The sequence below is a fragment of the Lonchura striata genome, chromosome 1A, assembly GCF_050655825.1.
Source record: "Lonchura striata isolate lonStrDom1 chromosome 1A, ASM5065582v1, whole genome shotgun sequence".
NCBI lineage: Eukaryota > Metazoa > Chordata > Aves > Passeriformes > Estrildidae > Lonchura > Lonchura striata.
Genome location: NC_140741.1, coordinates 12284595 through 12312143, shown reverse-complemented (window position 1 = coordinate 12312143; position 27549 = coordinate 12284595). Strand labels below are relative to the sequence as shown.

At 35.7% G+C, this 27549-nt stretch overlaps 1 long non-coding RNA gene across 2 annotated transcripts; it reads left to right on the top strand.

Moving 5' to 3' along the window:
- The first annotated feature begins 426 nt into the window (after positions 1 to 426).
- Positions 427 to 26966, top strand: LOC146763382 (uncharacterized). Of its 2 annotated transcripts, XR_014952245.1 has the most exons (7): positions 427 to 3166; positions 5659 to 5863; positions 7232 to 7346; positions 7702 to 7754; positions 12586 to 13036; positions 18888 to 19134; positions 26838 to 26966. It is a non-coding gene; the product is annotated as an uncharacterized LOC146763382 (long non-coding RNA). The 2 variants fall into 2 exon arrangements; XR_014952246.1 differs by having other exon boundaries at positions 427 to 5863; positions 18488 to 19134.
- The last annotated feature ends 583 nt before the right edge of the window (positions 26967 to 27549 follow it).

Here is a 27549-nt window from a genome sequence, read left to right as displayed (position 1 = left end):
TTGCCAAAGCCCTTCATCTCTTTTATTTCCCTTGTTTGAATGATGGGTTAAACAGGCTTACTTAAGAGTACAATAGCTCCAGCCATTTGAAATGCTAATTTTCTTCTTGGCCACAATATGTTGTGCATATCAACCCCCTTTATACCTTATTGACTGTAAAGATAACGAGATTCTCTTAAAAGAACAGCAGAAAACCCATGACATTCAGGATTCAGATTCCCCTCAAATCTAACTCCTGCATGCAAGGACTGAGAGCAACTTCACACCCAAGAGAAAGCATTGTTTTGATTTAGAGCATATTTGTAGTTAAATGTCTGAGAAGCCGTTGTTCACACTAGAAAAAGACAACTGGTAAATATTGGAATTTGTTCCTGTCTTACAAGGCTTGTTGAACCTTCTAAATGCTTTCCATGGAGCTGGATCTGGTGATCCAGCTATGTAGTCTTGCTGTATTTCCAGTTTATTTGAACACACGAAGAGTCACACAAGCACCTTTGCACAAGGGCAGTCAAACAATAAAAACAAACATGTTGCTCATCCAGATTTTCTGCTGTTGACCCAGTCTGTGCTTTGTACTTTCGAGGCTGTAGTGTAAATGTTTCCAGGGACAGATGTTGTGAGAGATCTCCAAAAACCTCTGATGCTACTTGCAATAATTTCCACTGATACTTTACAGAACAGATTTTATTGCATACCTTTGTTTTGGTTAATTTTGTATTTACATAATATACTGACCTATGCTTCAGAAATTTCCTTCTTTACAAAAAAACAATTATAAGCTAATACTAGAACCAGGGTGAAGAGGCATGCAGCATAAAAAATAATCCTAGATTTCCAGACTGCTCTCTGGTTCTGTGAAAATGTTGATAACTTTTAAGATTTTAAAACATTTGCAATAGAAGTGAGAGAAAAGGAAGTAACATATCACTGTAGAGTACTAAATACCAACTTTTAAGGTTTATTTCCCCATTTCTAGACTTTAACCAGATTGGAAGTAAAGGGCAGCTTCTGACTTGGAGTGGAATTTCAGATCTGAATAGGTGGGTATCATTCATATCATTCATCATCTCAGATAGGTATCTTTCATTCCAATAAATCACTTCAAATTTTGAGATTGCAGGAAGACTTGAGAACCATCCATGTGGATTTATCTTTATAAAAAATGGCATTAAAAATAAACAAAGGTTTTTGAAGCTTTCTTAATCTATAAAATTTTCAGAATTCTTTCTTTTGTCAAGAAACAAAATATTTCTAAATATAATACTTTTTTTGAAAAATTGAAATTTCATAATGAAAATATTGATGGTTACAAAAATGTTTTAAAGAGAATTGCAGAGCAGACTTTTCAAATGTGTTGTCTGTCACAAGGTTGTGTCAGATCTCCCAAAGAAATGCAAATTGTGGTCATATTTTTTTAAGGAAAATTATGTCTATGTTGGAGGTGAAATAATTGATAAAGAGAGGTATTTTTAAATTCTTTCTCAAATAGCCTTTTCCTGGTTGCATGCACTACAAAACTCTAAAAATCTTCAGGATTTTTTCCCATTAATAATATCAGTTAATAAATATTCAATTTGAAGCCTATTATAATAGAAGGAAAATTAAAAGGAATTGACATATTCACAAAGTAAATTATGGTTATGTCTCAGTACCAACAGTTAAAAATACAACTTGATAGCTGAAGCTTGTGTTTGGATATTCAAGTAGTTATTATGTTTAGGCCCAAGCTCCTGAATGAAGAGGAAGGAATGAATCTAGAAAAGCATTTTAATAATTCTCTTTGAAGGCTTCAACACCCTGTATCTGATTGCTGGTGAGATGTTTAATGTGTTGCAAAGCTGAGTTAGTGATTACAATCACTTTAGCAGACAGCCTCTGTGCTATTGATAACTCTGCTGTGGATGGAGAGCTATCACTGGAAAGATGCAGGAATTTCTCTTTATTTGAGCTGAGATAATGGACATCACACCTTGCTATCAGGCAGTGCTTGCTGCTGACTTCCATCCCTGAAGATGGAAATGTAATGTAGACATGCATAATTTTTATTATTTTTGTTTTATTCCATATTTGTGATTTTCCTGTTGTTTCAGTGAAGGAGAAGATCTGGGGACTAGATCATCTGTAAGATCCATTCCAACCCCTTAACATTCTATGATAATATTCCAGAAGTATTAAATTTTAGTAGAGGGTACAAACTATACCTCAGAGCACTTTTCAATGAGGAAATTACTATATGTGTTTCAATAAGGAAGGAGACTTTTGGGTTTTTTTAAACATTTAAACTTTAAGCAAAGCTGCAGAATTTAGTAAGAACCATTCCTCTCAGATATCAGAAGTTTCTGGCGTTGATGGTGGAAGAAATAGGGATTAAGGTGAGAAGATTTTTTTGGTTTTGTTTTTTTTTTTTTCTCTCCAATGCTGTGTCCTAGGAAATCACTAACCCAGCCCCTCACCTGCACTTCTGGGCTTCACAGAATATGCTTGCTATCACAATCCAATTATTTAGTCTTTAAAACATTGATCATTCTCTATTTGTCTAACTACAGCAGAGAGTTCAGGGTTTTGTTTTATATTTTTTAGTTCTTTTTTTTCTTTATTTTCTGATTGATGATGTCTCCACAGGAAACTTTAAGAAAATTTTGCTCTATGCTATCTCAGAGTGAGTTGAGAAAGAAAATTTAAAATTAGGTTTTCTTCATCTTAAGCATGTATGTGTTTATGAACATATTTAAAAGTGCACCTTAGAAGCCTTGTGTCTGGAGCACTGTAAGGGAACCAGAATAAGTTGGCCTGCTAGGCTGGGTTTCTAAATTCTTTGCATTGGCAGAGCAGCACAAGCAGCTGGATAGTGAGCCTTAGTTCTCCTTTCACCTTCTGGCCTCCAAGTTCATGTTGTAGACTTAATGTCCCATCCATTTCTCTGTCTACATCCAGCACAATTTCCCATTTTTTCCTTGCCCTGTGTACTGATGTATTTGCCAGGGTTCTCTGTCTTGTTCTCATGTCATCCTCTTCCTACTCTGTGGTTGTTCTTTAAGGGAATTTTAATTTTTTTTTTTTTTTTTTTTTTAGGAATTGTGTTTGGCCATGAATTTTCAAGAGCCAAGAGAGGCTGTCCTCTCCTCCAAGTGCATTTCACTCTCAGCAGTGGCGATTCCTTGCACAGGTATGAGCAGGATTACATCTGCAATTTCTACCTTAAAAAAAAAAAAATCCCTGCATTAACCGTTTCTCAGCATTTGTGAGAGCAGAGTCAACACACAGGGTAGGCAGAGAGTTTCTACACCATAATTCAATGAGAAACAGTAGAAGATTCTTCCCAGAATGTCCACTCAAATGTCAGTAAAACAGGAGCTAATACAATCAATGAATGGTAGGAAATTAGTCATTAGTAGCAGACCTTCACATTTATCATGAAATCTCTCTGATTCTAACACTGACCTTTCAAAATCAATAAACCAGGCCACCTGAAACAAGGATGTTTCCTGTAAAGGGAAGAAAATGGATCTTGTTTGGACCTTCTGTCTGCTAGGTTTTTTTTTCTGAAACAGTAAGTCACATTTGTAGCTCTCTTTTATCAAGCTCCAAGTGTCCAAAATGCATTACTCACTAATGAAAGATGGTTTTTATCTTAATTCATCATCTGATTTCTAGAGTTTATGAGTTGTATAGAAGGAAATACTCAAGCATTTTTTTAAGGAGATATTCTTTGTTCTTCCTGGCAATTGAGTTACAAAGTTGAGTCAAATTCAGTGTTAAATCAGTTAACTAGGTCTAACTAGAGTTTTATTTTAAGGGATTTGAATGCTAAAGTCTAATGGAAGGGAAGTTATTGTCTCTTATTTACTTTGGTGACTAAAATAGGGTGTGTGTTCCTTGCTTGTATAATAAAATCAGGTGTTAAAAGTAGTAAAGTTAATCAAAATTAACTTTGATTAATCAAAAAGGAGTATTCCAGATAAAGATACTGTTGAAGCTATTTGTAATCTATTTCTTTGTTTATTACTTAAAGAATATTATTGACAAGCTTGAGGCATTTATTTCCTGAGCATTGCACTTTGGCAGTGCATCATCCTTATTTCTTCAATATGCAAAATGTAGATGAATCAATCTTTGCATACAAATGCTGAATATTACCTTTCATTTTATGTATATGTAAATTATTTTTATGTAGTTATTTTTATGTGTCAGTATGCACTGGCATGTTTTTTTTTTTTCATATAATCAAAATCTATTTGGCTACCAAAAGCGATGAACTTGATGAAAGTAGTTTTCTTTTTGAGGTCTGTCTGTCTCTAACAGATGTCCTCAAATAAAAGTTTCTAAGTAGAATTACTTAGATTATGAATATTTTTAAGTTCCTTAGAAAATTAACCACATGTCTAAAGATGAGGTCTGACTTTGATAGCCCCCTAAATTCTTAGGACACAGAGTGCTAAAATATCCAGACTGTGCACACATATTTGATATAAACTAGAGACCTGTGAGTGACAGTAACATAAGGTGTATAATACATAAAATGGGATGGAAATATCACTTAGTAAAGTACACACTGAATTCACAATTCCACAAAAATAGCTTCAGGAAGCCTGGTGTTTGAGAACACAATATATTTAACCAAGTGTCATTGAGTAATAAGGCAAAGGAACAAATTTCAAGAGCTACACTAACACAAAGTCAATAAATGCATGTGCAATCCAAAGATGTGACAGACACATATATTGTACAAAAAGGATTTCTTGGACAGATTCTGTCAATATAAATATATTCTGTCGACATACTTGTGCCTTGTCATGCTGCCTTGTCATAATTGCAGTCTCAAGAGCTTTAATTATCTCTTTAAACCATCGGTATTTACATTTGGTTTGTCTCATGGTCCTTCATTGCTAATGTGTCACAATCTTTTTTTTTTCCCATGTGGGGGTGACAACTGGTCACTCTTCATTAATAAAGTGACAAGTCTCTTATCCATGTTGTAGTCACAATAGGCTTCAGAAAGTTAAACTTCAAGAGATTAAATTCCCTCTGTGGTTGTTCTACAGAACACACACTTCAACAGGAAATGCTTACACATCCTTGTTTTTCTTCTGCCAAGACTAAATTCTATTTTCCAAGACTAATTAAACTTGGGATGAAAACAACAATATGAATTCTGTAGTTAAACAGTGACATATATTGTTGATTTTTCTAAACTATACTCTAAGAAGGAAAAATATATTTCTATGAACATTACCAATCACATAACAGGATAAATATATGAAGTCTTCTAAGGTTGTATTTTAGATGCTCCTGATGCAATTCAGCATTAGCCATAGATTTCACAGAATCACAGAATAATTGAGGTTGGAAAGGACTCTGGAGATCATCCTGTCCAACCCCCTTGTTCAACCACAGGAGGTTGCCTCAGACTGTCTCTATATAGCTTTTGAGTAGTGCCAAGGACAAAAATACGACTTGATCAGACTTATTTTCATATGTGGAGGTCACTCTGATGTTCTTTCCATTAAAACTGGTGAGTGTTAAAGATATATAGCACTTAGGCATGAGGAACTTTTACAACAGCATGAGTGAAACAAATCTGAATATAATGTGGATTTCAGGTTCCCCAATTTCTTTCTCATTAATGTGTTTATTTTCCTTTCTTGGGTGAAACAACAGAATTTTCTGTATGATGAACCACAAATTGCTGGTGCTGGTTTACCTGGAGATTGTGATGCTGGAGACCTGCCTCAACATCTGATGAGAGTGACAGCAATGATGGTGCCTCCATCTAAAGATGTAAATCAGTGATGCCCATCTATCTAAAACTGCCCTAAACAATGAGTATAACAACACAGTATTATGCAAAACCTTTTTCCAACAGGTAAAGTCCAAGTCTGTTAATTTTTAATAGAAATGGCAGAAACCATAATTTTGGAAGGTGGTGTTTCCAAAGTGTGGAAATGCAGACCATATTTCCTTGGTATGCCTGGAACACCAGAGCCCTTAAGCCCAAGTGGCTTTGTCAAGCAAGAGACAAAAAAGGTGTTTTGTGGACCAAGGTTGTGAAAGGCAGTGCATGTTTAGCTGTGGCATGTGCAGCCTTTCCCTTGGAAGCCAAGCACAGGTCCTATACCTGTTCTCCAAAGCCCTGCTTTTGTGCCCTCATCAAGCTTAGCTTAATTTCAGCCAAAAAGAACAATAGACAGAGTGAAGGTGTGACACTGGACAGTCCAACCAGCCCCTGCCAGCCAAACAAGGCTGGTTTGGGTTTGTCTACAGCAGACTGCAGTCACTGCAAGGTAAGCATTGCCCAAGGCAATGAAGCGCTCCTGCAAATTTTATTGCTCTTTAATGGCTTCTATCAGAAAGGGAGTGTTTAGGCCTAAAAAAGAGGATAAGTATGGAAGAAAACCACGAGCTCTGTCCAATGGGACCACTTAGAATGAGGATTACTCATAAAACTTAACAAATGCTGGAGACATTTACAACTCTCTTCTAACATAATGACACCTATACCAAATACTTATATTAAATTGCAAATTTTATGTTCCATAATGCTATGCACAATAAATTAGCAAAGCCCATATCAATCTCGATGTGAATATGAAGACAAACCTGAAAAATCATGTTTATTGTTAAGGATAAATAAAGTAAAACATTTTATTGCTCAGTGACAAAAGATTATAAAATACCTTGCAGAAATAAAGCACATGCTATAGTCCATAAGAACAAAAGGATTGTCTGATTATAGAAAAGACCTAAAATTGAGGAGAAAAGGAAAAGATGAGGTTTAATGCTACTATTTGGTATAAATTTTAACTTATTCCAGTGCGAATGAAATAAAAAACTTTAAGAAAATAGATTCCTAGATTTTAAAAAAAGTGTCTTTTGAAGGTTAGTATTGTTATAGTGAAAATTGGTGGCTTATTTCATAGGAAAATGTAGCTTTTCTGAATGCTTTTCTGTAGGCATTCAGGTTTGTTTTCACAAATTTTTAGGTAACAAATACTACTTTCTCTTCTCAGATTTGACTTAAGCCGTGACTACTAACCAACCTTTACTATTAAATTAAGAAGAAATTAAATGCAATTACGTAAATTTTGTCATCCTGATTGATAACAAGAGATTGTACAGAATGTAAGAAAACAATAATTTAGGTTTGGCTGTGCTGTGTGGTAATGCAAGAGGATGTGTGGAGTGACGATATGTCTATATTTATTTATCTATATGTATTTTTTTTTAACTACAGGAGAAAGAAAAATCAGATTCTAAATCCCTAAAGCTGGTTTTTAAATTCCTACAACACAAATAGAAGACATCTGGAGATTCCCTTTTTTCTCTGAGCAGTTTCTAATGCCACAGGTGTGAGTAAATATTGGTATAATTAATTTTCATAACCTTTTAAACATGTAGTAATTTTCTACTAAAAAAAAATGAAACAGGGAAATTGTGCTTTAGAAACTTACATAATTCAATATTGTAAAGATTAACCAACCTTGAAATAGTATAATAAATGGGAGACAGGAGATGTTCAGGATACAAATGCATGACCTTTGGAAATAAATAAATAAATAAAGCATGGGATTGTCAGTTGTAGTTGACTGTGGTTAGATTTTCATTGGAGGCAGCAGAACATTGATTCAATAAAACATCATTCAGCAAACTTTCTTTTTTCAGCAAGGCACATAAATATTTGCCTAACTTGTTTAAATCCCACAGAGCTTGCTTCTACACTGAGCCAGGCAGTGGGGAAAATGATGCTGAAAAGCAAGGTACAAATTTCTGATCTCATTAGTGCCTTCCTTCCTCTCTCAGCCTTTGCTACTCTTAAATCCTTCTCCACTTTGTAGCTTTTGACAACTCAATGCCACTTCTGTTTCCTATATAAAAAGTATCTCAATCCTCGGAAACAGCAGTGTTTGGTGAGGCAGGTATCTGCACACCTGGACCCTACACAGGACTGGAATTCTTTATGCCTGCTAAAGGGGAGGAGAGGGAAAAAGCAACTCAAAATGGAGAAACCCACACTGCTTAATGCTGCTTACATGTGGTTGCTTTGCTATATTTGCTTTTTTTGCATTAACTGAGTTTCTTTTTTGGATGATGTGAATGATCCTGATATATTTTTGTGCTCATAAAAGTGTACAGAAGCACAGTTAAAGTGAAAACTTGCCTTTTTTCCCAAAGAGTCTGGCCAAAGTTAAAGGCTGGCAGGAGAGGATGACAACTTCTTTTGGAATGCTGAAAATTTTGCTGTAAGGAGCATTCATAGGCTCTGGCTTTGGGTTTGGTAAATGTTTGATCTCTGGGCACAGGGACTGGAACAAATGCCATTACTTCAGCAAAATCTGTCTGGGTTTGCTCCTTGAGCAGTAAAGCAAAGCAGGACTGGCCTTGGCATCAAGCAGGCCAGCAAAAGCAAAGATGTCCCAGGTCTGGTCATAAAAAGAAATTACTACTATTTATTTTCATTTACATGAAAATTTCCAAACACTTTTATTTCTGCCCCTAACTTCCTATCACTTTCACTGTTATCTGGCAACTACATTAAAATATTGATAGCCCTAGAAAAAATAAATCTGAAATAAGTATCTCTTTTGGTAGGAGAACCATGGTTGGTGATTAGATTATATTAGCCTAGGACTTTGTCCTCAGATGTAATTCACTCTTTGATGATAGATCATCTTCTGGAAACCACATAGTTTGTATGAAACACCCGAGAAGGTTTCCAACAGCAGCCCAAATTTTCTAAAAAGGAAATTGCTAGAAATTAATAACTTTTCCTTGCAGAGAAAAATAAAAAAGACAAAGAGAGAAAAATTATGAAGATACAGTTAACCCAGTTTTGTTGCAAAAATGAAAATTTACTGTAAAAAAGTGGAAAATTATTCTTGAAGGAGATAATATGTAAATAAGGATGGCTACACTCTTTAAAATAATGCTCCAGAAGACCACTGCTGACTACAGGACAAAAAGGTAGAAGCTATTCCAGCATGTACAAAAAGGTTCCTCATGACACTGCCTGTTAGCAAAAGACTAAATGTGGGTAAGGAAAGAAATACTTGTACAAGTGGCTACAAAAAATAAACAACGAGAAGGATTAGTGAGTCTTTTGGGTCCTAACATAACAAAAGTGAAGTAAGAAAAAGGTTCTGAAACCTCATCTGAAGACATCCCAGTAACAGAAACTCCGGGATTGGCAGGAACCTCTCTATCCAGATCAGTAGTAGAGCTGCTGGCATATTAATGAAATTTGTTGCAAGTACTCTTTAAATAAAACCAGAATTGCCACAGCAGAGGATTTTATGGTAATGGAGGCTGAATAATGAGAAAATGGAGGGTTGTCATCTAATCACGGAGATCCCTCCCCTTTGAACATAAAATGCATAAAATATCTGAAATATTAATATAATTGTACAAGGTCCTGAAAATCACAATGAAAATATTTTATGAGTATCCTTAGAGTGCCTGTGACCTATAGAGATCATTAATTTGAAGCCTAATAGCCTACCTGATACTGTACAGCTTCCACAACCTGATTTGGCAGAATTGTATTATATGTATAATATTGTTAATAATGTATAACATAATAGAATGCCACATGGTATTATAAAAAACAGGAGAAGAAGATAATTATCAGTATTACAATATGCCAGTAAGAGATCAAAGAATGTGAATGTTATATGGACAAATGAAAGTCTGATGATGCACTAATTTCCTTTTCAAGGAGATATTACAGCAGTGGGGAAAAAAAAGTGGACACAATTCCTGTAGCTTTTGTCTTTCATAAAAAAAAAAAAGGAAAAAAAAGTAAGCATGTAGAAAATTAGAGACTCAGTGCAGTAAATTTTTCTCACTTAAAAATATAATTTAAATGATTAGAAAGCTCTGCAATTTTTTGCAGATCGAGGATACTTGATTGTCCTTATCATCTGTACTTTTCTGCATCCCTGCCTGATATACCTCCTTATCACTTAACTAGCTAATCAATCACTAGACCTTCCCCTACATTTTAAACACTGCAGAAGAGTGTCTTTCCATAGCAGGAAAGGTGGCAATGTGTTGCCCTTACTCTGAATCACCTCTGCTCACTTTATCATCCACATCCCAAAGTTTAAAATAGAGCAATTATATGTTGGAGCTCAACAGAGCCTCTAAGAATTGCACGAGTAATATTTATTAAATGTTCATTTTATTAGGATTATGATTGCCTGTAGTTGTAGAAGTCTTCTGCAGAAAAGAAAAAAAAAAAGTAATTAAAAAGAATGAGCTGAAAATGATACATTACAGCAGTCTGCACAGGCAAGGCATTGCCTCTAGAGGATCAGGGCTTCACTGAACTCTGCAGGGAGGAACACAGAAATCCTCACCTGATTTATCCTGACAAACCCAGCCTGGCTTAGCCTGCCTGTGCATTATTGGATTGCTGAATGACACATGGTGCTCTGACATCACCTGTCTCAAAATCCACAAATGACTCCTACTTTTTCAGCATCTTCTTCCTTTCTTTGTTTCTGCCCATTGGATCAGAAGCACCTTATTGGGCCAAATGGTGTGGAGCCCTCCAGCCTTCTGCTGCTGTCTGGTTTTGAGGGGAAACATGATACATAAGAACAAACAATATGGTGATGCCACCAGGACATTTTGGTTTTTTCTACCAAAATTTTCCCATTTTAAAATGAAATTATGCATATGGCAGGATTGCACTGAGAAATATATTGCTGCTTTCTTTAGATTTCATGCAGGGAAACTGATGAGTCCCCTTTAGATCCAACAAAAAAAAAATAAAATATATATATATATATGAGAAGAAAATATGCAACTTACCATTTTAGGAATAGATTTTTTTGGCTACATGGATGCCTCAGTGTTACACAGTGATATTTGAATGTAAATTTGCTGGTGCTTAAGAGATCTGCTGAAAACAATTTGCATGATAGAAAAATTAGGGGTCCCAGTTATAGACTCAGTGTGGACCAAATGATGTAAGATCACCAAAGAATTTGATCTGAAAATCAGGATGTTATCCCAGAAAGGTAAGAAATAGTAAGTCTTTGCTATATTTATTAGGAACTTAAATGCTTTTCCTTTCTTACTACTTCATAATGAATTGATGAATACCCTATCAGAAGAATATAAAAAATATTCCTGCTCTATTCCACTTCTACCTTCTGCTTCACAGACCTTAGACCCTGCTCCTGAAGTTTGTGTGACTGACTTTTGTAAAATGCTCTCTGCAATCACCCAAGTTAAATCTCTGTGAATGACTATACTCACTTAAATCTCTTACCTCTCCTTTTGTTGCCACTGATGTTTACAAACAAGAGTATCTGAAAGAACAGAAAATTTTGCATGACTTTGTGATCATAGAAAGAAATTGTATTTTAATATCAAACTATTAAGCATGTTTGTGTTCACATTCACAGGCTTTTTCAAAGAGTATTTAATGCCACACAAAAACCAATCCCCAAAACATGTAGTATGAAACTAATTGATTTGGTATCACATTTATTTGAAGAGTAAAATTAATAAGAACAGACTTTCTTTTTATTCAGTGTAGGGACAGCACTTGTCCTAGTAGAATCCTCACTTCTCTTTCTATGACACCAATGTAAACAAAAAAAAGTAGGTGGTCCTGACCTGGAAGGGCTTAGAATTTATATAAGAAAAGCAGACCATGTAAAGAAAGGGGAGCTAGCCACATAGACATAGAGGTGTAAAACACCCTGCTTAGCATCACCAAAAAATCAGTGGCTGAAATAGATCCCATCTCGCTGAACTATGATGCCTCCCCCAGTGGTGCTTGTGTAAATGCAAACTGATTTTTTTCTTGCAGTGTATGTGTGTGCATAAAAAAACAATACTGTGCTTTCTAATCATTAAAATTATATTTTAGATGATAAAAATTTACTGCATTAAATCTCTAATTTTCTATATACTTATTATTACTACTATTGATAAAAGCTACAGGAATTGTGGCCAGATTTGATTCAAACAAAAAACAGTGGTGGAAATGTGTGCTCAGCTGCCTCTCTAAAAGGCTGACTTGAGTTTCAGACTCCAAGTAAGTGGTCACCAAAGGAAGCATCTCTTTAGCCATTAATAGCAGAAATGTCTACATGAAGACAGAAATAATAAGTTTACTTCTCTAGCCGCTGCTGTTCTGGAAAGTGCTTTCTGTACTTGTTCATTTATGCCAACTGATAGGGGAAACTTATTTTATAATATAACATAACATAACTTATTATATTGAATTGTATTATATTGTATTATACTGTATTGTATTGTGTGATAGTATAGTATATTATAGTATATTATAGATTATTATACTTTATTATAGTATGGTTTATTATAGTATAGTTTATTATATTACAGTATAATAATGGAATATAATGAAATGGTATAGATAATAATAGAATATAAATATAAATAATAATAGAATATAATAGAATATTATATTGTAATATGTTATTATATTTTCATATAACCACTTAACTTCTATATTAAGTGGTTCCACTTGGTTGGTATTTCATCACACACATAATTTGATGGTTTAGAATCTGATTTACTTTCCTTTATTTTTCTATCTATTGCTTGGAACAGTACACATTTCTCACATGTGCTCCACACTGTGAAGATAAGGAGCTATGAAGGTTTTGGAGGACACGTGAGAAATGCTCTCTTTAGAGGATTTATCTCCAGGAGAAGTGCAGCTTTGTTTCAACACCACCGAACTAGAAGAGGGAATCTTGGCTGTTCGTTGGTGGGTGCTAATCAGGAAAGGACTCTGCTTCCTCTGACCAGTGCTGAGCTGCTCCAGTGGCATCGATTGTGCATTTGTAATCAAGACTCAAAGGCTGCCATAGGGTTAGGGGCGAAATCCAAAAGTTTTATTGAAGAAAAGGTGCTGAATCTAGCAACTGTTAAGTACCCTCATCTGCAACATATCAATTTAACAAAGACTTAAATGACAACAAAGTTGGAGAGAAATCAGGGAAATTTTCAGAGCTCCATGTTGCCATAAGCCCATATGCTGGATATAAAAGCCAATACAGTAAGTTCCAATTTCTGTTGTTTTTTTTTTTAATTTAATCTACCAATATTTAATCTACCAATTCTACACATTTGAATACCATTAACAATCATAACATTTTATCTACAGATTACTATTAAATGGTCATAATGTGCCAGCTATTTTCCTTCGTGCTGTTGGAAGCTAAATACAGAACTATATTTGATGTTTTGGTTTTTTTCTATTTTAATTTCTCATTTCAGATTTAGTCTTTTACTAATACTGCTGTCTGTGTAGAAAATATGCACGTGTCTTGATGCTATTTTGAAAAAACCCGTCTTCCTTTATGTTCAATCAGAATATAGTGACCCCCTACAATTACCTAATGTTGAAGGGCAATGCAAAATGAAGACAGATTTAAATTTCTCATTTCTGCAAAACCTTGTCTTGGCAATTTATTTTAAGATCTGTCCAGCCAACAGCTTGTTTATTTTATTTTTTTTTCCTTTCTCTAATTGCTTCTATGTTTAAATTCAGCAAATGACTATATTTATAGTTAGGTTTAATCAGCAGGATTCCCTTCATTCTTAGCTTTAAACACATGTAAGAATTTCCTGGAAGAAGGATTTTAAATATTGTCTTTTAATTGCATTTCTAATTGTTTTACTTCTTCCTTTATGTTTCTCCTAAGAATTGGAAGGAAACATAATTTAGTGCTTTCTTCATATTCTGAAATTTTCCACCTGGGATTTGTATAAAAAAGCATGTCTCACACTCCTTCCTCTAATATTGACTTGATATACTCTTAGGTATTTCTATTTTCATTTAATTCAGGAAAAAGAATAGTTCCTAGACAAACTTTGTCATTCTGCTACTGTAAATATACAAGTAAACATTATTCGATAATAACATTTGCTTTTACAGTCAGAAACTGGAAGCTTAAATGATTGTAAGTGCAATATTTCATTGTTAATATTAATGGAAATTATTTAATTCATAGATATCCTTTTGAATAGTATAAATATATCAGTGTAAAATATATAAGCCACATAAACAAGTTGACAAAAATGTTGCACTGTGCTCCCAGAACTGGGGTCACTCTTTATGACTGAAAATGATGATTTATGATCATTTTTATGCTTGCAAATGTCTTTTATGGGATACTTTGTGTGCTCACTAACATCAAACACCACGTTTTGCATACACTTGCATGATTTGGTCCGAGGGTAGAATTTCCCCCCAAATTTCCTTTCTTACAACACTTTCAGTGTTTGTGCCCACGGCCACTTCACAGCAGCTACAGACTGGACCTCTTGACTTATGGAAGTTAGAGATGGAAGAGATCTATTATGTCCTTTACTCCATTCCTCTGCTCCTGTGAAATTGTTCTGTGCAATCTTTTTTGGGAAGATACTGCGAGGTATAATCCTGCCTAGGCAGGGGGATGGATAGATGACCTGCCAGGTCCTTCCCATCTGAAATATCTCTCATGTTCTGACTAACTTCACTGTCCTTCTTATCTCCCACTTACAAAATGCAGGGACCAGGCCCCTCCATGGGAACTGCTCATGCCACAGGCTCCAGCTGCTGCATTGTCACTCTCTCTTTCAAGCTCCCTCCCCACTCTGAGCTGCCATGCATGAATTTCTTTCTCCACAATGTTTTGGAGCTCCTGTCTGTTGTGGGTGCACGGTGAAGTGTGACTTGTATTGCTGGGCCCATATATTTTTCAACTTTCTGCCATTTCTCTCTGGAAAGGCTTCTTTTTTTGCTTCTGCTATCATCCACTGTAAGAGCCGAAGCAAAGCAATGATAACTTTCATTCTGAAACACACAGATAGCATCAATGAAAGGATGTTAAGTCATCTACATAATTAAATAGCAATTGGCCTTAGCCATTACTCATTATAGTGTAGCTTTTTGTCATTCTGTTTGATGCTAAAGGATGTTCAGCTGCTTGTAATTGATAGAGAGGTTTAATCTGCAGTGGTTTCGCTGTAATGAGCCAAGCATGAAGCTATTTTTTATGTTAAAAAGGCTAAAAGACCCTTGTTTGGGAGTAGGCATGGGGACAATGCTTGGGGTTCCTCAAATTCTCCAAGTATAAAAATCAGCTTTTCTTCTCTATTAGTTGATTTTCATAAAGAGTTAGTTGAGCAAAGATTGCTTTTGCTTCAGATGTGAAAATGCAGACCTATTCACCACAGTTGAATCACACTGAAGCTATCAGAATAATAAATATGTTTCTAATCTAGGGACTCAGAATAGCAGAGGGCTAGAAAGAAGCACTGAGAATTTTGCCAGAAATTAATCAGGAACGAGCTTTCCTTGGTCTCTTCTAAATGAGTCTTCCACAATTTGTAAAATAAAATGGATGCATTTGAAGAGCAATAAATGGATTACGTCGTGCAATTGGGTTTTGTGAAATTTTAAGCAAAATCCATAAATATCGGGTTTGAGGGCAAGTCAACAAGAAAGCTTTGAAGATGGCTCCTTTTTTATTATTATTTTATAATAATATCTCTAACACATTAATGACCATGGCTAGAAATAGCATTATAATTCACATTATCTTGGTTATATCAGCAGAAGAACTATGCAGCTAACTACTCTGTAGAGTTCTGATCTGCTGTCTTTGAGCAAACATTTGCAGTGCTTCAAAGTACCACCCAGCTGTTTGTCACAGCTCTGTTACTGACAAATTTTGCCTCTGTGGCAGGAGCAGTAGAAATATTTGCTTACACCTCAGATGCTCCACAGACTGGAATGTGAGTGTGACTCCACCTTTATTTGTGGAATAATCTGATACTTTGAGTTGCTGCAGCTTAGGCAGAGGTAAAACTTTTGTTTTGCCAGCTCCAGAAAGGTGGCAGAGCAGTAGATATGACAGCTGGAGCATAACTATCACGAGGTAGTCAATGAGCCCTAAACCAGATGAAAGACAGAAGAACCTTTAGGCCAGCACTAATGATCATCAGCGATCCAGGAGGCAGAATATCAATAAAAACTTAAAAGCACTCCTTTTTCTCCTTTACAAATTAACCCTGCACCAATGGGGAGGAATTCCTCTGAGATAAATGTGTTGTAGTATTGGGAGGCTCGAAAGGTACAGGAAATACCAGAAGGAGAGCAAAACCTGAGAGGAGAAGAAGAAACCAAACTACAAATCAAAGCAAAGACAAAGCCACAAACAAAACCCCCAAACAGACAAGTAAACAAATAAACAAAAAAAAGCCCAGGCTTCCTCATCCTGAGCAGTGAGGTTGGTCAGGAAAACATTCCTTAGAAACTAATTTTTATTAAATTAAGATTATTTTAGTCAGGAGAGAACTCTGATGCCCTCTAGTCTGTGTCACTGCTCAGAGTATGTGTAGGCAGACCAGGTGGGTGAGGTGTGGCTGGATCTCCAAGAGCACAGGTATCATAAAATCTCTGACATCCTGCAGAATCTGTGGCTGCTCTTGTTGCCAGGCAGTTCTGAAGACAAAATTGAGAGAAAAGCAATCAAGAAAATGGGACTACAAATTCTATGCAAGACTCATGCTTTTCTCCTTATGAAGAAATGACATGGGGGAAATAATAGTTTTAGTGCCTTTGAAAATATTTTTAGTATCAGTGGATTTAAATGAAGTGTAGAGGATGCATTCCTAAGCACAGAGTTGAGGTTGATCATTGAGAAGTGACTTGACTCAAGCTGAAGGCTAGAGGGAAATACTTTTGTGATTAATTTGTGGTTATTTTGTTTTCTGCATCAAATGAGTACAAATCTATTTGTGATAGCTAAGAATTTTGAATTACCCTCCAAGAAATGATGAGTTAGACTTTTCATATTACTGAGAATTTGCTATACAAAGAGATTTTTAACAGTTCTAGACAGTTTGCCATAGACAAACACATGGCTGTAAAAGCAAGAAAGAAATGTATGGATCCAGGGAAAAATACAGTGAGATTTACAATTTTTCACTTTCGTTTTGGCATTTTTCTTAGAGAAAAGAAATGGCAATAGTATTGAAAGGAAAGAACATTGCTTCTTCATCAACACAAAGGAGAAAACGCTATTGTTTTATACGTAACCTAAAGGCATACTTTAATGTGATTTTCCTGCAGAGCTGTGATCCTAAGATAATCACAATCACTAGAAAAAACAACACAATCATTGTCAAATAAACCTTCATTCCTTTTGATGCACCAGTCTAATCAGAAGTGACTATATTTCCATTCTCTAAGAAATTCTGATATTTGATTTGATTTCAAATCTGTTTCATTTGATCTCATATCAGAATGAAAAAATTACTTTAATTTTTTTTTTGCCAAAACATGTATACTAACTTGCTCAAAACATTAGTTTTTCACTTCTCTACTATGTTGTCAAGTGATAAACTGATATATTTGAAACAAAATATCTCAGTAATATCCTACAAAATTTTTTAATTGAATGTTATGTTCAAAGGAAAGATGTTGAGATAATAAAATCATCATTAAATAATGTACCCAGTGAACTGTAAAGTTAAATTGAATTCTTGCCATAATAAAAATAATCCCTGATCCTGAAAATCTTGTCAATCTCTGCTCCTAAGCAGTAACAGCCTTCAGCACGTGACTCTGTCAAATCACAGGGAGCAGTAGCCAGCTTCTGGAATCATTCCTGCATAGTCTTGCTTTTGCCTTGCAAGATTTTATTTTAAATTAATATGCACTTCCTTTTCTATGAATCGATAATGTAAATAAATAGAATCTGCTGGCATGTAAATGAGTTGTAGCAATTAATCTGGTGCAGGTATGAGGGTATGCTCTGCAAACTGATCCATCACTGCTACTTTACTTCAGGCTAGGTGAACGTGCATCATGATTTTCCAGTAGCTTCTAATTTATGACTTTAAAAATCAAATTGAAAGAACTTGTATTATTTTGCAGTATTCCTTTAAAATTTCTCAGCCATTCTGTGATCATAAAATAAAAAGGACAAGAGTGGTGTCCCCTTTTATCAGGCTGGTAGGTTCTTCCCTGGGAGAAAGCTTTTAATTCCTTTTTAAAGAAAAATGAAAGAGAATTTGGGGATCATAGTAGATAGATATGACAAGTACATGACCAAGTCTTTGCTCCTGACAATTCAAGTTAGTCCCACTAATCAGGTATTAAACCATTATTATAAATGACTTTAGGAGATAATTTAGCTTGTAAAATTTCTTTTAGAAGGTCATTAAGAGCTTCTGGGGATTTAGTGGCTCCAAGGACCTCACAAAACTCCTGCATTCCACTTTTGTTTCCTCTGGTAGCTCTTGATGCAGCAATCCTTGTCTGCAGGAATGCTCTGTGGTCCTTAAGGACACAAAATAATAGACACCCATCCACAATAGTAAAACCTTGCTATCAGCTAAGAAGCGATGCTGGTTTATGTTTTACCTTTTTTGCCTTTTATATATTCTCTGTATTCTTTACACATATATTTGTAGCCTATTGTATTAGTGGCTAGTTTGGATTTTTTTTTCCCAGTGATTTTCCATGGCCTTTCCCTGGGCAGAAAGACAAAACAAATTGCAGAACTCCAAGCCCCAGAGGGTATGAGGACCCTGTCTTCTGCTGGTTCTTCTCCTGGCTGCCAAGGTTGGGAAAAACTCCTGGAACTTCATTTTATAGACAAAGTACAGCTAATACTGAAGGGGAGAAAACTTAGAAAGGGATTGACTCTGAAGAAAAATTCCACCACCACTTGTCCTCTTAATTGGTGCTCTTTGTTAATTATGCTAATTTACTAGACTTCTAAAAGCTACATGTTCACCCCATGTAAGTTGGCTTTTGTAAGCATCTTTCCATAACAGCCCCTGAAAGCCTTCAATAAAAATCTGCTTTTATATTACCTCCTTACTAAAATAATCTCAAATTTCATTTCCAGGTTGGGAAAAAAGGCAACAGAAGTAAGGACTGCCTGTTTGCCCTGGCAAGGGGAGTGTGGAGGGAAGAAGGGAATAACAAAAACAATGTCAATAACTAAACATGCCAGTTCATAGAGTGTATGAGGGAAGGTCTCTGGGGTCACACAACATTAGAAGATGTAGCTAAATTACCTGGTAAGGCATTGCAGCAGCAGGGAGCTTCTCCAGGAGACCACCTCACTCCAACAGGAAGGAGGAAAAACCAAGGTAAGCCCTTGAATAAGATTAAGGAAAAAAAACAATAGGCACCAAGGGCCTTTCTTTGGCTTTATTGCATTTTGTACTACAAAGGGAAATAAGGCACAAGATGGCATGTAGAAATAACCAGTCTGAAAAAGAAATTGAAGAAAATATGTCACATATATGTGACAAAATATGTCACATATACCTTTCAATAATTATTTCAAATTTTTCTCAAATAATTTGTGTGAGGAGTAGTATTTTTCTTCTTTGGCTAAAGACTAACTTGCCTGCAATCTACAGAAGGGAAACTCTCTCTATTAAGCAAAATAGAGATGTAGTTCACTTTACACAGAGTTCTCTCCTTTTTTCATATTTCACATCTAATTCCTTTTTCCAGAAAGCACTAATGCAATTATTTCTTAAAATATTTTTACCTGTAAATCCCACTTTTAATTTGAAAAAATGCACTGAAGATGTGAAAGTAAGATGTAGATAAGTGTCAAAGAGAGATTGCTCTAATAAGACTTTCGGGGGTGATTTGATTTCCCCTGCTGCTGCAGTTAGTCAGTAGATAAAATCATATTTTAGACTCTCCTAAAATTTTAAGACAGTTCATGAGGAGTATTGATGACATAGCTGCTGAAGATAGGTATGTCCTTTAATTTTTCAGTGAAGAAAAACTGTTGCTACTGTTTCCACTAGAATACTAAAACAGGTATGTTAATAGGAGGAATTGAATTCGAGTACCATCCAACAGAACTTAAATGTTATTCAGGCCTCTACAAATTCAAAAGAAGGGTGATTTTTTCCAACTGAAGCTTAGTGTGTCTTCACTGTTAAGTCTCTGCAACTGGGATCTGCTTTTAGACCTAAATAATCCAGAAGCCTTTTTATGCTTTAAACTGTCATATATGTCAGGTGTGCAACAACCTAATCCAAATACTATATGTCATATATACCCTTCAACAATTATTTCAAATTTTTATCAAATAATTTATGTGATGAGTAGTATTTTGCTGCATTTGACTAGATTCTGCAGCTTTGTTAGATAAATTATTTAGCAAATAACAGAAACATTCATCAAAGAATGTAATCTGCAGTAATGGATTCTTTTGGTACTTGACTGGCTTAGATAAAAATATATCAGAAAAATGGAAGCTATGAAAATAAAGTGATAAGACTATTGCAGCCTCCCCAGAAGGTTTCATGAACCAGAATGGAAACTAAATAAACCAAACCCACTGCTCATTGTTGGTGTTCTGTTTCTCCTTAATTTCTTATTTATCTTTGAACCACAGACATTAATTATTTAATTGGAAAAGTAAATAAATTTTGTTGTCACAGTGGTAATTCAGAAGGTGTACAGCTGGCTACTGAAAAATGAAAAATCAAAAGACAAGAAAAGTTAGATTTAATGAGGTTATTTTCAGCTGTTCAGTGAGTCAAACAGCTTATTAATTATACTTTGAGATGTGTTTATATATTTAGTGTGGCTAAGAACAAAGATGATATCTATGTTTTCATTGTGAGCTATAAGGAAAAAATCAGTGGATGTCTGAAGTAACTGTGTGGTCAAATCTGTGAATAAATCTGTAAATACACATTGATGCTGTTTCCCCACACCTGGTGCAAGCTGCCCCATGACCTCTGGAAAACCACAAATGAGCTCAGAGGAATCACTCCTGGAGTTCATGGTAGCAGCTGCAGGGTGTGATGGGTTAGGGAGGATGCTCAGTGATGTGCAGAGAGAGGGAATTTGGCACTGGGCAGCCTAACAGAGAACCTGTTCCATGGTAGGAACCTGTTTCCTGGGCTGCCTATATCAGCCTGAAAATCTTGTGCAGTTCTTTCCTTACCTGTGCAGAGCTAGAGCCATGAGCACAGCCCTTGTGCATCAGGGAACAATCTGCTTTGCCATGAAAAGAGGATAACAGAATGAGCTCTAGGAATTTTTAGCTTTGCAGTCGTGATCCAAACCCCATTTGAAGTTTTTCTGCTAATTTCAAGCTGGCTTTGGTCTGGTTACAGGGGGGAAAGGGATTTAATTGTCAAGGCAGCTAGGGGTGATCTTGTTTAAAGTGCTTTTGTAAAATGCTGGTGGCAGACAACAGCTGATGGCTTAACGACATACTTCATCAAAGTATACATCCACTTCTGGTATTAAAAACTAATGCATTTGTCACATGCAATTGGGCCTAAAGCAGGCAAAAGTACTTCACAGCATGTCCTCTGAGTGCTATCATAAATAGAAATCAGAAGAAATGCCAAAATCTTTAAAGCTTGACAGCAAATGATGTTTTAATTAAGTGGACATACAAAACTCTCTTTGACATCTAAATGGATGCTTGCCATTAGAAATCTCCTTCCCTCAGTATTTGTGACAAAAGGAGACATGTATACAAATGTAATTGTTTATTTTAATTTTGAAAGCTAAATTTGCATAGTACAGTAAAGGTTGCCTTTAGAAGGACTGTGCACACATTCCAAAGATGCAGATGTTAGTAACTTGAGAAAAAAAATTATCTCAAAGTGGAAATAGGAGCCTTTAAAATGGAATCCCTTTTCTACTGTAACCTCAGCATGGAGTGGAGGATACTGGCATCCATAACACAAAGAATAAATTTTATGATCCCAATCCTTTACCAAAGGATTAGCCTAGTAATTGCAGTGAAGCAGAAACTCAAACCCTTGGAAAGGGAATCTTATTGCTTTTGCAGCTGTTACCTGTGTTAAAATGTTTCTGTTGAATCCCCTAAAAACCTAACTACCAAGTTATTTGCACTTCTAAACCCAAAGCTTTTAAACAAGAAAGACAGGAGAAAACTAAAATGTTTTAAAGCATACTTCAGATTTAGTAGTGGCATTTGTGATGCTTTGTGACCCTAAATGTAGAAAGGAACTTTGAAAGGAGCAGAGGCAGCTCACTGTTAAAAGGTTCTGACCTTTCAGCAAGGTTGCCTGTTCATTTATATGCCTCCTGAACTACTCATAACCTTCATTTATGATTAATAAACTCCAGTCATCCTGTTTACACTGCATCACAAGTCCTTTTATTAGCTTTTATTTTTTTTTGTATCCTTTGCTATAAATGTAGAGTGCAAGGTTTGGGGAATATACTGGACTTTGCTGTGAAAGATATGTAGCTACATATGCAAAAAATTAATCAGATAAGGCTTTACAACCACAATCACAGGATTCCAAAATTGGCGATGAACTCTGCATGAGCTGTCTAGATTATAGAAGTGCTGAGTGAAGTTCTGATATTTCAATAGCTGAAAGTGATTATTTATGTGAATTTATTTTTTAAGCTTTTTTTTTAATAGGATACGCTAGTCTGGTGTGCAGCTGCCATTCAGACAAACACAATGGCAATGCAGGAGAGAATTCTGCCACTTCCACTAGGAATGGAAATAAATGCAAAAAAAGTGTTTCTTCCTAAACTTGTTGCTCAATGCTCTAAGATTTTTTGGCAGAGTCTCCCCAAGAAGGGACAGACCTGGTTCCTATCTGTCATCTTTTCTCCTGGAGGTCCTGTACAATGTGGAAGGACAGGACAGTTTAGCACAAAGCAGTCTCTTAGACTCTTGTCAAAATATGCCCTGAATTGTGCCTGCAGAGTGGACAGAGGGCTCCAAGTCTTCCTACATCCTATTTATCTTCCTACAAAGACATACTCTTATCTCTATATGAATAATGTCTTGAAAAAACACACACAAAAAAAAAAAAGGGTAAAAGGAATTTTGATTTTGCAGAAAAGGTAGAAGAGCTGGTTTCTTAGACTAACTGGCTTAGATATAGCTCTTACTAGTAGTTAATAGAATTGCAGTTAAGAAAAATCATTCAGCAAGTTTAAGAACTTGTGATGTTCTGATGCATGTTATTTCTGTGGGATGGGAAAAGACCTCTGGTGCATTTCAGGTTTAGTCCCTTTCCACACATTTGCCAATTAAGCTATTCCATTTCATAAATGAGTCTATCTTTAAGGAAATAGACTTTTTTGACTTATTGCTTGTACGGCACGTCCTCACAGGGTCTGCAACCTTCCAGAAACTCTTCTTTAAAACTCTTCTTTAAAGGTCCTCCTGATTATGTCAAATTATGGAGTTATTAACTCACTCCAGTAACCTTTTCCTGGTGGTTATCTGCTAATATTGTCGCAATTTATGGATGTCTCTGTGGGTTTTTTTAAAGGAGATGACTTTGCTTTTTATAAGGCCCCTATAATCACATCTTCTTTCTATTAACTGTGTAAGTGGAAAAACAAACATCATTCTGCTTAGTAGAGTTTCTAATAGCAAAAAAACTTTAGCTTGCATAAATATCTTTGCATGTCAGAGGAGAAGGATGAGAGTCTTAGGGGTGAATTTCTTGTTTCATATCAAAGATGGACAGTTAATTTCCTAGATTTTTACACAGACACAAAGACAGTGGAGGCAGGACTGAGTTTAATTTTAGCTGGCTAAAATGTTAGTGCTTAATCTAAAGAAATTATCTGGATTTCTTGAGTCAGGGAACAGAGATGGGCTGCAGAAACCTCTTTTAGTTTAGGAAGAGTCATTCCATGGTCATTTCTTTCTGTCTCACTTTCTCTGTGTCTCTTTGGTGGTGGAGGAAATCTAGAGTAGCATCACAGACTGTAGAACTTCAGATATTACCTGAAATAAGTCACAGCTTTCTCTGGGCCTGTTCTCCAAAAATGCCAAGGCATGTAGCCAGTCTAGCAAATAATTTTAACTCATTTACAGTTTTAATAATATATATTCTTGCACTTTTTTTTCCCCCGTAAATGCATGTGCTCATGTAATTTGAACAATAAAATACTTGCATAATGCAACTTCAGTTTCAGTGGCAGCCCTGACATAATGTTGAAATACAAAGAATAGAACAAATATGATAAAAATTCTTATTCTGTATCTATAGATTAAAAAGAGGAAAAAACTGAACAGCAAGCCCAAAGCCTGTGTTCTTTTGGGCTCAAATGGGACTCGCAACTTCAAAGCTGAGAATAGTTGTCTTAGTCCAGAATTCAAATTTACAAGTGAAGTTTGGCTATGTCAGAGCTAGTTCTCTTACCCTACATGTTGTAAATACCTTTGAACTCACTCCTATGAAACAGAAATGCTTTCTGAAGAAAGAAGTTGAAAAGATAAGTGGCTTACGAGCTACTGTAATTAAAATCTAAAAGATGCTTTCCCAGCTGTTGCTTTTGAAGTTATGCTTAGTTGGTGGCTAGGTGCCAGCATTCAATTAGAAGTATGCTTTTTTATTAACAGACTATCATGTGTTATATTATGTCAATAATTCCTTTTAAATTAGTTCTTTTTATTTTTAGCAGTAGTCACAGGTGTCCAGGTCATTAAATATTAAAATGGGCCCCACTGACAATTGTGCAACATCCTAAGTTTTTTTGGTGTTTTATTTGCACTCCATTTGAAGTTCAAAATTAAAATATCTCTGAACTTGTAGAGAGGAGGATTTGGCCAAGATAAGTTAGTGCCTGAGGGGAAAAAATAAAAAGAGAGATGCACAGCCTATGTGCAACTTTTTGCCTGCACTTGGGTTTCTAATTATCATGATTTCATTTACTTACTCATCATATTCATGTTGCAAGTGGGGGCCTCATTATTTTGATTCACTTCCTTAGATGTCAAAGTCTCAGCCTGGAATTAGGATGGTGGGGGAGGGGTTGATATCCACAGGCTTTTAGAGGTACTCAGCTCAATGTCAAAACAACACAAGAATCATCTTCCTGAAAATGGCCTTTTTCCCAGTTTCACAGCTTTTTTATTGCAGGGTTCATTTCACCACACTTCTGTTGGCTTCAGTGTAGATACCTTCATCTAGGCTTGATGACTAATCTGCCTGAGGAAGTTATTTTGGGTTAAGAAAAATGAAGCCTGGAAGAATATTTTAGTCTTCCTCATATGTTTACAGGAGTTTTTAACAGCAGTCAGACAGAGGTTTTCTATCAGAGGTGCTCTGACCCACATTGTCTTTATTCATGGTTAAGAGCTTCCCCAGAGTGAAGAAAGGATTGAGCTACATTCACTTCTGTCAGTGTGCCAGTGGATGTTCAGGATGCTGTGATATCATTTGAACCATAATATAAAGTACTATGTTTTTTTCTTTTTTCTGTAGATTAATATAATGGAATTGAAGCTTCTTTGAAATACTTTTTTAATTGCTAGATATTGATAATGATTGCAATAGAGTATGTAACCTATTGGTAATATATATATATATATATATATATATATATATATATATATATATATATATATATACAGTCAGTAGTGTCCTTCATTTGGGGCTTAAAAATAGTTTTGCCAATAAAAATATTAATTTATTCTTGCATAGTATTTGAGTAGCTACCCTCTTCATTTTGTGCATGGAAAAAAGCCATGTCTCCACAGCCACATTGGAAACATGCTATAAGCTAGTTTGAAACCAAGAAATCCTCTTTTCTCTTCCTGCTTTGGTGGATCTTGTAGGTGTTGCTGACAAATGCTATTTCTTGTGCTGTTCTGGAGTTGAGACCAAGTGGAAAGCAAATGATATATAAGCTCTTCTGCCACTCCATTCCAGCTTCTCATTTTAACCTCAGTTGAAGAGGATAAACTCCTCATTATCACAAGTTAATTGTTATAAAATAAGAGAGAATAAGACATATAAAACCCATTTATTGGTGAAAGTTTTTTAAATCATTTAGCTAATTAAAAAAATACAGAGATTGAGTTGAACAATTACTCATTTTTCACTGGCCTCTTAAAGTTTTGGATCATAATGTACTTTTAACCATCTGCAAATATCTTAAGAAAATTGTACATGCCAAAATATTCTTTTTCTAACTGAAGAGCTTTCAGTAAAACCTGAATCTGTGCAAGTCCTGATGTCCTTTTCTTTCTCTGACCTACCCCTGACACTTCCAAGAGGAAATATATCACTTCCCTCCATTTATAGCATCTGTTCTACTGAATAGCAATTGGTTACTGGCCTTTGCCAACAACAAATTATGAGTTTTGCTGCATTGTCCAGCTGTCTTGTAGGAAAAAAAGTCAATGTTTTGTCTATTCCTCACTTTTTTCTTTGTGCTGTACCTGTTCTTTCATTCCAGAGAGGCTCAGCACTGTTAGTTTGTGACTCTCCAATAATCTTGCACTGTCATTAGCCTGGAGGATTTGGTCACTTGCCATCCAACTCAATACCCCACATGTGAACACACAGGTCCACTTGTCCCTGCATGTGTAGGCTAAGTGATGGATTGCAGGATATAGTAAAATCTGCCAGGGACTTGGAAGGGTTTCAATTTCTTTGGCTAGTCTGTGACCTATTTATGCGTGCTGTATTGATAAATGAAGTGAAAAATCTTTTACACCTTTCAATGAAGGGGCCGTTTGGTCTGGCAACAGCACTGACACTTTTAGTGATGTCCTATAGGAAACAGCTGAGATTATTAATTCATTTTTACACAGGTCACTAAGCATCCAGAAGTCAATATTTCTTTTAAATTGCTCTCAATCTGGACCAAATCCATTCTGGAGGTGAAAGGTTCCAGATATATACTGCTACCGGCCATTATTAGAGTCCTTTCTAAGTTGTGCCAATTGTTTTTCCTTGGTTCAGCCTGAGAATGACTGTGTTAGGATGAACAGAAAAAGTGTACATGCTCTTTAATTTTTTTTAGCTCACGGTGTAATTTCTTGGAAATATACTTTATTTTATTACAGATGACAACAATCAGAATGAGGAAAAGATGAGAAATACTTTAGATTCTGTGTCTGAAACAATTGCTCAGTGAGTCAAGACTCAAATGTAATGGGGAAGGAAGAATTGCAAGAAGGAAAGATTTACACAGACACAGTTAAGGATAAAGCTGAGCAGAACTGCACGGTTTTGATTCCCGGGAATTTTCTCCAAACTGTAATTTGACTTTGACTTTGTGAGAAGACATACCTGCTGACTCTAACATTTGATGAAAGTCAAAGCAAAAGTACTAAACTTCAAGGTGCATGATGGCAAAACTAAGGGTCTGAAATGACCTGAACATCCTCTGTCTTTGGAGGAGAAAGGAGGGAAAATGAAACTTTTTTGCTGCTCTCTGGAGTACTATGCCCAGCTCTTCAGCTCTTGGCACTTACACTGCTGCCTGGCTGGCTTAACACATTACTGATTCTCTTTTATAGTCCTTTTTCAGAGTTGTGAGTGACTAAACAAGTCCCAGAGAATCATGTCCTATATCTTACTTGGATATTAAACAATTGGAAAGAGTAAGGAGAAGAGCTGCTGTAACTACACAAGGACTGGAAATACTGCCTTGCCAGCAGCATGTTAAAAATGAAATAAAATCTCTTTAAAAAGATTAAAGATTATTTGATTACAATGTGTAAACTCCTTCTTGAAGAGATACTGATAGAAGTGATACCTGAAATAAGAGAAAAG